General features: G+C 38.9%; 1 non-coding gene across 1 annotated transcript; it reads left to right on the top strand.

Moving 5' to 3' along the window:
- The first annotated feature begins 1,389 nt into the window (after window positions 1–1,389).
- On the top strand, window positions 1,390–1,496 carry LOC127123961 (small nucleolar RNA R71). Its single transcript, XR_007803614.1, has one exon. It is a non-coding gene; the product is annotated as a small nucleolar RNA R71 (small nucleolar RNA).
- Window positions 1,497–11,011: the final 9,515 nt, after the last annotated feature.

Genomic DNA, 11,011 nt, shown 5'->3' with positions numbered 1-11,011 from the left:
ATAAGTTGTACGGACATCCTCGTAGGTCTTAGTTCTCCCATTTTTAGCCTTTCGCATATGGACAAGGGCATTAAACTAATACTGACTCCTAAGTCGCATAAGGCTTTGTCGATGACAAAATTTCCGATTACACAGGGTATGGAGAAACTACCTGGGTCTTTCAGCTTAGGAGGCATATTGTTTTGTATTATGGTGCTACACTCAGCAGTAAGTGTAACAATTTCGTTATCCTCTATCTTCTTCTTGTTAGATAAGATTTCTTTGAGAAACTTAGCATATGAGGGCATTTAAGTTATGGCTTTTGTAAAGGGTATTGTGATATTAAATTGTTTTAGAAGCTCTATGAATTTTTTAAATTGCTCTACACTTTTAGGTTTAACAAGTCTTTGAAGATAAGGGATATGGGGTTTATACGGTGGTGGAGGCACATAAGGTTCTTCTTTCTCTACGGCCTCTTCGTTTTTATCTTCCTCTTGTTCGTATTCCTTCTCAGTTACCTTACCTGGATCTTGATGCATGGATGGGTTTTGAGTTCTAGGGTCGGTCGGTCCGTCTAGTTATGTCCCACTTTGTAGTATAATAGCATTTGCATGACCTTTCGGGGTAGGTTGCGGCTGTCCAGGAAATGTTCCTGCAGGAGTAGATGTAGGTGCTTGTTGTTGAGCCACTTGTAAGATTTGTGTTTCCAACATTTTGTTATGGGTGGCTAATGCGTCTACCTTGTTTGCTAACTGCTTGATTTGCTCACTAGTGTGTATGTTTTAATTTAAGAAATCTTTACTTATTTGGGCTTTGGTAGCTATAAAGTTTTCCATCATTATTTCTAAGTTTGATTTCCTAGGAGCATTTTGCGTATTTGTGGCAGCTTTTTGATATCTTGGTGGTACAGCAGGTGCTTGGTTAGGTGCATACAATGCATTATTATTTTTGTATGAGAAGTTAGGATGGTTCTTCCAAACTGGGTTATAGGTATTTGAGTAGGGGTTTCCTTGAGCATAGTTCACCTGGTTAGTGGAGGTTCCTGTCAAGAGTTGACATTCTGGGGCAGTATGCCCTTGAACTCCGCATATCTCGCAGTTTGGTGCTACGACAGCCACGGTGGTTGCTGGTGTTATGGTCAAGTTGTCTATCTTCTGGGCCAGGGCATCTACCTTGGCATTGACATGGTCAAGACTGCTTAATTCGTACATGCCGCCCTTCGGTTGAGGTTTCTCTATAGAGGTTCTTTCGCTTCCCCATTGGTAATGATTCTGGGCCATACTTTCAATGAGTTGATAGGCCTCGTTGTATGGTTTATCCATCAGTGCGCCACCTGTGGCGGCGTCTATTGTCAATCTTGTATTGTACAAGAGACCATTATAAAAGGTGTGAATGATCAGCCATTCTTCTAGACCGTGATGTAGGCATAGCCTCATCATGTCTTTGTATCTCTCCCAAGCTTCAAAAAGTGATTCATTATCCTTTTGTTTAAACCCGTTTATTTGGGCTCTTAGCATAGCCGTCTTGCTAGGTGGAAATATCAGGCTGAGAAGACTTTCTTCAACTCGGTCCACGTAGTGACAAAGTTGGATGGTAGTGACTGGAGCCAAGCTCTAGCTCTATCTCTTAATGAAAATGCGAAAAGACGGAGTCTTATAGCTTCTGAGCTGACACCATTCGCTTTCGCCGTGTCTGCGTATTGCAAAAATACTGACAAGTGTAGGTTCGGGTCCTCAGCGGGACTACCTAAAAACTGGTTTTGCTGTACGGCTGACAACAGCGAGGGTTTTAGCTCGAAATTGTTGGCTTCGATCGCAGGGGCAATGATGCTGTTATGAGGTTCATTCTGTGAAGGGATTGCATAATACTTAAGAGGACGGTTTTGCACTGGTTCAGCCATCTCTGGTTGAACAACTGATTCAGAAGTAGGAATGTTAAGGTCAGGGAAATTTAGATTGATACAATGTTCCCATATCAAGTCTCGTACCGGCGTTCTAATCTAAGATAACGCTCGGGTTCATCGAGTTGTAGCTTTAATTTCTCGCCTTGAGAGCGAGTACTTGGCATAGACTCGACAGATGTAGAAAGGGAAAAATAATTTTTTGCCTTAGCCTATACTGGGTAACTCTAGAATTACGATGTCGACTAAATTAGTCCCCGACAACGGCGCCAAAAATTTGATTGCGGCTTTGGTAAGTCTATGTGAATCGTGACTACAAGTGCACAGTCTTATCGCGTAGTTTTAAAGATTATCGAACCCACAAGGACTAATAATCGAACGTATCATGGTCTAATGTTACTATGTAAATCTAAGACTGATGATTGTTCTATGATTGGAGGGATGAAGAGAAATAACTATAACGTAAATAGAAATAAAGATGAAGATATAAGATATAGGGGATATCAGTATGTAATACGTCAGACTTCGGTGATTCGATAGATAATTTGTGTAATCTTATTGGTTAAAATATTCTTCAGTAGAAATTATTTATAGAAAGGACTTAGTCTCACACTCTCATTTTTATTGACTCTGACCATACTCCTAAACAAGAATGCTTGGCTCTCGCGGTCTCATTTTGAATTTAAAAGTATTTTTTGAATATAGATAAAGTCTAATTAATCCTAAAGCGCTCTCGCTGTGTTTAGGATTAATTCCTAGTTTCAACTATCTGGTTAAAATCTCAAACTCTCGTTCTTGTTGACTGTAACCTTAGTTTGTTTTTTACTCTCGTACGAAAAACAGTTTGATTAAAGTAAGAAACTAAAACCGGAAAATAAGTTTTATAGAAACTAACACCAATTATTTATTGAATCCCGTCATTTCGGTGGTCTTTACATATCGATACCTAAGGGTTTAGCCGGAACTAGATCCGGTAACATACATGGTGATTGGGGAATTAAACATACAGTAAGGCATAAATAAATAAAACAATAATCAATAATAAACCTGGATTACAATTTAAGAAGTGGAACTGAATCTTGAATCTTTGATTAAATAATTCTGGAAGGCTTTGACAATGAATACCTTACAATTGAATCCTAAATGCGTAAAAAAATAATAAACCGTAATAGTCCCCGATGTGGAGAAACTATCACTTTTACAGTGGTAAGAAACTGCCTAGAAAACTAAAAGAAAAATAGTACTGAAAATAATTAAGCGTAAACTAAAAACTGGAAGAAGAGAGTCCGCGTCCGTGCGAGTCTGAGAGGTCTTTTTTATATCCTTTCCATATTCCTCATTTGTAGCAAAAATAGTCGAAATCGTGGCTAAAAAAGTGGAGGAAAAATAGGAAGACTAGGTTGTGGCAGTTGTCACAACCCTAGCTTCATTATGAGTGGCGAGCGCCACTTTTGTAGCAATTTCCAACCACTTCTCAAGGGTTGGTGGCGGGTGCCACCTCCCTCTTGTCCCACTGTGGAAGGCGCCACACTCTTTGGATAATGGGCGCCACAAGCCCATTTACTTTGGTGGCCCATTATCCCTTTGGAAACCTCATTTTCTTCTCTTTTATTGCCTTTTTCTTTCCTTTTTGCTATTTTCCATTTTTCTTGCGGCAAACCTTTTAATCGATAAATACCTACCATAAACATAAAATACTGTGTAATAATAAGTGTTAATAGAGTAAAAAGCAATGCATATGGAGCCAAAAATACAATACATTTTCGCGTTATCATTCAACATCTTACAACTGAATTAACAAATAATTGATAAACAAGATGATCACTATAGAAAGAAATAAAACGACACAAGGAATTCATAACCCAGTTCGTTGAAACCACACCTACGTCTGGGGGAACTTTATCCAAGAAATGAAATTCACTATTTTGAATTAGTACAACTAATTTTATAGGAAAAACAATCCCATGTTGTTCAATGCCTCTTTCTAATCCTAATAACTTTCTATTTAGGACTCCCTCTAAATATGAGAATCCATTTCACTTTCTTTAAGTCACTAATCCCAAGTGATCATCTCAATAAATAAAATATTGATATTGAATTACAACTCAATTAAGCAAACTAACTTTATGTCATATGATCTGAATATAGGGACTAGCGTGGTGTACAAATAACACTAACAAAAAACTCATAGGATAAACTCTTACACACAAAATCTTTAATACTTTCACACCTTCAAACGTTAGGTTTGAGTATCCTTCAATAGAAATGAAACATCAGGGCTTTTCCAATAGGCATTTGATCACGTCCAGAATTTAGGATGTTTTGTTAAGATTTGTTTTTCAAATATCCTCCAAAAAGACTTGATTTGATTTGAATTTAAATCTCCATTAAAATTGATTTGATTACGTCAAAACTAATCAAGCAAATCCACATAAATGAATTGCTATAAGATATCAACAAATCTATAAGAAATCTTATTTAAACAACTACAAAGTAACACCTATAACAACTACAACATTGACTTGCTGACAATGTGTCACATCTCAAAAAATAGGATCCTTCACAAAGTGTTCGCGTGCTCGCGGAAAATGATTGAACATAGTCTCCATCGAAATTTATTTATTCCAAAAGAGGAACGGAAAAATATTGATAAAACCCCTAAGAGAAAATAGAAGATGGTCGTCGCAAGCAAATTCGTGTTTGGGAGTTCATTACGCAAGGGGAAGGTATTAGCACCCCCCACATCTAAGTAGTCTTTTTTAATCCACTTTATTATGAAAGGGTTTCGAATATTTATGAGTCTTTTAAGCGCTCAGGCTTTCCATCTATTACAGCTTGGGCCTAGTGTTCAGGACTATGACTAGACATTACATTCAGGTAACCTTTTTATTTCAACTTATTGTGAAAAGGAGACACATTTGAATTTTGGCGAAAGACGTGTATTTATGGCTTACAAGCTATTACGGCTTGGGCCTAACACTTAGGGCTATGATTAGGCCTTTCACCCAGGTAGTCTTTTTCTTTCATTATCATTAAAAATGTTAAAGTATGAATTAATCGTTTTGATTTTGATTATGAAAAGAGCTTGATGTTGGGTCAAACGTTTGATTTGCATTGCAAATTGTGAAAATGGTTTGCAGTGCATAGGATTTTGAAAATCCATTTGGCGTTGGACCAAAGGTTTTTAATTTTAGAAAATATGCTTAAGTACCATTACTAATTATTCATTCAATTAAGTCACTCAATTAAACAAATAAACAAAATAATAATGATAAAACAAATATAATTCTAAGGACAAAGAGATTGTATGCATGGTCTTGAGAGACATGATTAAACAAGTAATATCAATTAATTAACTATTTTTTTTCTTAAATTAATTAACTAGGTTAATTAGGATTAATTATTTTAATTCATTAACTGAAAGAATTAATCCAATTACTAATTAAACTAATTAAATCTAATTAACCTAATTAATTAATTAAAATAAATTTTAATTAATTAGGAATCATAATAGTAATAATACAAACAATGGTTATTAAAAGAAAAATATAAAAAAGATATGGGTGCAAAGTCAATATGGGGTTTAGCAAACAACCAAAAGATGGGGCCCATAGGCCCAAAATAGAAGCTGAATAATAGAAAAATAGTAAAACGAAAAAAAAAGGGGTGTTGGCCAAGCAAATACCCAAGAGATGGGTCTACTAGCCCCATTCAACCAGATTGTTGACAGATTGACAAAATCGGCTCATTTCATTCCGATCAGAATGGATTATCCGTTAGAGAGATTAGCTGAGTTGTATATTGAGAAAATTGTAAGTTTGCATGGTATTCCGTCGAGTATTTTTTCGGACAGAGATCCTAGATTTACATCGAAGTTCTGGGAAGGTTTGCAGAGGGCTTTGGGAACTAAGCTGAGATTGAGTTCTGCATATCATCCGCAGACTGATGGTCAGACTGAGAGGACGATTCAGTCACTAGAGGATCTTTTGAGGGCTTGTGTTTTGGAAAAGGGAGGTGCTTGGGATTGTTATTTACCCTTGATTGAGTTTACCTACAACAATAGTTTTCATTCGAGCATTGATATGGCACCGTTTGAAGCTTTGTATGGTAGGAGATGTCGGACGCCTTTGTGTTGGTATGAGTCCGGTGAGAGTGTTGTGGTTGGACCGGAGATTGTTCAACAAACTACGAAAAAGATTAAGATGATTCAGGAGAAGATGAGGATTGCTCAGAGTCGTCAGAAGAGTTATCACGACAAGAGGAGGAAGTCACTTGAGTTTCAAGAGGGAGATCATGTGTTTCTTCGTGTTACTCTGATAACTGGGGTTGGTCGAGCTTTGAAGTCGAAGAAGTTGACACCTCGATTTATTGGTCCTTATCAGATTTTGGAGAGGATAGGGGAGGTAGCTTATCGTATCGCTTTACCGCCGTCGCTTGCGAATTTGCATGAGGTTTTTCATGTATCTCAGTTGAGGAGGTACATTCCTGATCCGTCGCATGTAGTCCAAGTAGATAATGTACAGGTGAGAGATAACCTGACTGTTGAAACATCACCTATGAGGATCGAGGATCGAGAGTTGAAGCAGTTGCGGGGTAAAGAGATTGCTTTGGTAAAGGTAGCTTGGGGAGGACCAGCAGGTGGCAATGTGACTTGGGAACGTGAGAGTCAGATGAAGGAGTCTTATCCAGAGTTATTCGCTTGAGGTATGTTTTCGAGGACGAAAACTCTTTTAGTGGGGGAGAGTTGTAACACCCCGATAAAAATAAGATAATTATTTAAATTAAGTTAATAATATATTTATTAATTTAATTAAATAATTGAAATATAAATTGGAATAATAAAGTTGGAATATATATAAAGAGTCTCATTTGGTAAAAAAAGGGTTTTTCACGTGAAACAGAGAAGCGATTGAGAAGTGGAGAAAAGGCAAAAGGGAAGAGCAAGAGAAGAAGGTTGAAGAAGGAAGAGCTTGAAGCTTTAGGATTGCCGGATTAACTCAGGTAAGGGGGGTTTATCGTCGTTTAATGGGTATTATGGGTTAACATGTAATGGGTAGTGATAAGCCATTGATTTGACCCTAATTGGATGATGAATGCTGAAAAATTGAGATGAATAAGTTATGTTAAAGCTGAAATTGAATCGATAATTGGGTGAGTTGTGATTTTCCGAGAGTGTAGCTTTTTACGGAATCGAAATCGGAGGTCCGGAAGTCCTCCAACGGCGAGAAATGCGGAGAATTCTGCATTCTGTTCGTGTTAGCGCAGGAACAGCTTTCTGTCTTGCGTTAACCGGTTAACCCAGGGTGTTAACCGGTTAACACTGTTATGAATTGTGAAAATATTGATGTCTGTCTTGCGTTAACCGGTTAACCCAGGGTGTTAACCGGTTAACACTGTTGTGATTATGAAAATTTGCTGTTCTGTTTGCGTTAACCGGTTAACCCAGGGCGTTAACCGGTTAACACTGTTGTGAATTGCCAGGAAGCGTGTTCTGTGTTGCGTTAACCGGTTAACCCAGGGCGTTAACCGGTTAACACTGTTGGAAAAGTGAAAAATTTATTTTCAAATATTGTGTACATATTTGATGTTTGGCCTATATCGGTGTATGATATAGTAGGGATCATTTCCCGTTGTTTTGAGCAGTAGGGGTATTAGTTGAGTGTGCTAATACTGTGATTTGTTATTTAGTAGGACATGATATGATTATGTGATAAAAATGCTGATGATGTATGATGGTATGCAATTGCTGTGAATGTATTATTATGTATGCAATTGTGGATGGACTGTTTATGGCTTAGAGGGTGAGCATATGTCCATTGTGGATTGTTGTTGATGTTTGCATGCTAGGTGATTTGGCGTGCATAGTATGGCCTTTATGGTGGTGGCTAATTCCCATGGTGAGGAATTAGTGATGAGTTATTGTGGATTGTTGTTGATGTTTGCATGCTAGGTGATTTAGCGTGCATAGCATAGCCCTTGGGGTGGTAGCTAATTCCCATGGTGAGGATATAGTGATGTGAGTCACTAGGTCTCAAATGAGTGGGACTAGTGAGCTTGGTAGCCGTACCTGGATTTGGTCGGTGAGGTTGAACTATATGTTCACGAATAGTCGGTACCGCATGCATGGAGTCTCATTGCATAATGTATGTATTGTGTATAATATGAATGGATGTGTTCCAATATTATACGTGTGTTTTGATGTTTATGTTGAATATGATTATGAGTATGAGTTGATGTTGCCGTTACTGAATGTGTGATATGATTAGGGTGATGAAATGTGTTAATTTACTTAGCATTACATGATAATTTATAATGCTTATTATATCGATTGAGGAACTCACCCTTACAACTATGTTTCAGGTAACGAGCAGTGATTGAGTAGAAGCTAGTGCTTGGAGTCTAGTGTAGTTCCTTAGTGGGTCATGCTCTGGTAGATGTAACATCGGGATGGGATGTTTTACCTTGTTTTATTTGTTTGCTGTTGAACAGTTTACATGTAATGTGTTACATGTTTTGCATGTTGTTATATTTTTATCCGCTGCGAATTATGCAAATGTTTATTTTGATGAATAAATGAGCATGACGAGTTAATTTGGAACATGGTGTGAAGTGTCAGGTGTGACACCCTTAAATTGCATATCTACTCTGATTTATGTTTGGTTGTTTTTAATTATTTATTGGGGTATTTAAGAAGGGTGTTACATTAGTGGTATCAGAGCATAGTCGGTCGAGTCGAGTCGTAATTATTCTGTTTCCCTGTACGGGATAGGTGTTGTGTAACCTTATCAGTACTTATTGTTTTAGCTTGTTGGGCTTTCAGAATAGAAATGGCTGGAAGAGGTAGAGACGATGCTGCGATTGCTGAGGCTCTGGGTATGCTAGCTGGAGTACTTGGAGGGAATCCGAATGTTGTGGGACTGGGAGCTGCTCGTCAACTGAGTGAGTTCCAGAAGAACAATCCTCCAATGTTCAAGGGAGCATACAATCCAGATGGCGCTCAAAAGTGGTTGAAGGAGATCGAGAGGATCTTCCGAGTGACTGAGTGTGCCGATAACCAGAAGGTCAGGTTCGGTACGCATATGCTGTCAGAGGAAGCAGATGATTGGTGGGTTGCTACCCGCACTGAGTTGGAAGCTGCTGGAAATGCTGAGATCACTTCGGCGGTGTTCAGAGAGAGATTCCTGAGGAAGTACTTTCCAGAGGATGTCAGAGGAAAGAAAGAGATAGAGTTCTTAGAATTGAAGCAGGGCAACCGGTCTGTTACTGAGTATGCTGCTAAGTTCACAGAGCTGTCGAAGTATTACACTCCCTATGATGAGGCTGCTGGAGAATTTTCAAAATGTGTGAAATTTGAGAACGGGTTACGTCCGGAGATCAAGCAGGCTATTGGGTATCAGCGGATTAGAGTGTTTTCTGACTTGGTTGACTGTTGCAGGATTTTTGAACAGGATACCAAGGCTAGAGCAGAGAGCTATCAGCAAAGGGTTGATAGGAAAGGCAAGAATCAGAATGATCGGGGGAAACCGTATGCAGCTGGCAAAGGTTTCCAGAGACAGAGTGGGATGAGGAGACCTAGTGGGGGAGACTCCAGTGCCCCTGCTAAGTGTTTCAGATGTGGTCAGGCTGGACATCGTTTCCATGAGTGTACCAGTACTGAGAAGAAGTGTTTCAAGTGTGGAAAAGGTGGTCACTTGGCTGCAGAGTGCCGGTTGAAGACTGTGACTTGTTTCAACTGTGGAGAGATGGGTCATATCAGTCCACAGTGTCCTAAGCCGAAGAAAGAGAACCAGTCGGGAGGCAAGGTCTTTGCTTTATCGGGTTCTGAGACTTCTGCAGATGATCGTTTGATCCGAGGTACGTGTTATATTAATGGCTTTCCTCTTGTAGCTATTATTGACACAGGTGCGACTCATTCCTTTATATCTTTGGATTGTGCTGTGAAACTTAAATTAGAGATATCTGAGATGCATGGAAGTATGGTGATTGATACTCCTGCGAAGGGTTCAGTGACTACTACTTCAGTTTGTTTAAATTGTCCTTTGAGTATTTTTGGTAGAGACTTTGGGATGGACCTCGTGTGTCTTCCACTAGTGCAGATTGATGTTATCCTGGGTACGAACTGGTTGGTGTTTAACCGAGTTTATATCAACTGTTTTGATAAGACTGTGATCTTTCCTGAGATTGAGGAAGGACAGAGTTTGTTTCTATCAGCAAGGCAGGTGAATGAGGCAGTAGCAGATGGGGCAGAGTTGTTTATGCTGTTAGCGACTTTGGAGGCTAAAGATAAACTGGTGATTTGCGATCTAGCCGTGGTGTGTGATTTTCCTGATGTGTTTCCTGAAGAAGTGAATGAATTACCGCCAGAGCGTGAAGTTGAATTCTCGATTGATTTGGTACCTGGTACTAGACCGATATCGATGGCTCCGTACCGTATGTCTGCTGTTGAGCTAACTGAATTGAAAAGTCAGTTAGAAGATCTGTTGGATAAGAAGTTTATTCGTCCGAGTGTGTCACCGTGGGGTGCACCAGTGTTATTGGTTAAGAAGAAAGAAGGTACTATTAGGTTGTGTGTGGACTACAGGCAACTGAATAAAGTGACGATCAAGAATCGGTATCCTTTGCCGAGGATTGATGATTTGATGGATCAGTTGGTTGGTACGAGTGTGTTCAGCAAAATAGATTTGAGATCGGGATATCATCAGATACGTGTGAAAACTGAGGATATTCAGAAGACTGCTTTCAGAACAAGGTATGGACATTATGAGTATTCTGTAATGCCTTTTGGTGTGACTAATGCGCCTGGAGTATTTATGGAGTATATGAATAGGATTTTCCATCCGTACCTAGACAAGTTTGTTGTGGTGTTTATTGACGATATTTTGGTGTATTCGAAATCTGAAGAAGAGCATGCTGAACATTTGAGAGTGGTTTTAGGAGTTCTACGAGAAAAGAAGTTGTTTGCTAAACTATCCAAGTGTGAATTTTGGTTAGAAGAGGTTAGTTTTCTTGGTCATGTGATTTCAAGAGGTGGTGTTGCTGTTGATCCTTCTAAGATAGAAGCGGTATCTAAGTGGGAAGCTCCGAAGTCAGTTTCTGAGATAAGGAGTTTTCTTGGACTTGCAGGTTATTATA

This window comes from Lathyrus oleraceus, chromosome 2, assembly GCF_024323335.1.
Source record: "Lathyrus oleraceus cultivar Zhongwan6 chromosome 2, CAAS_Psat_ZW6_1.0, whole genome shotgun sequence".
Taxonomy (NCBI): Eukaryota; Viridiplantae; Streptophyta; class Magnoliopsida; order Fabales; family Fabaceae; genus Lathyrus; species Lathyrus oleraceus.
This window is presented reverse-complemented; position numbering and strand designations above follow the sequence as displayed.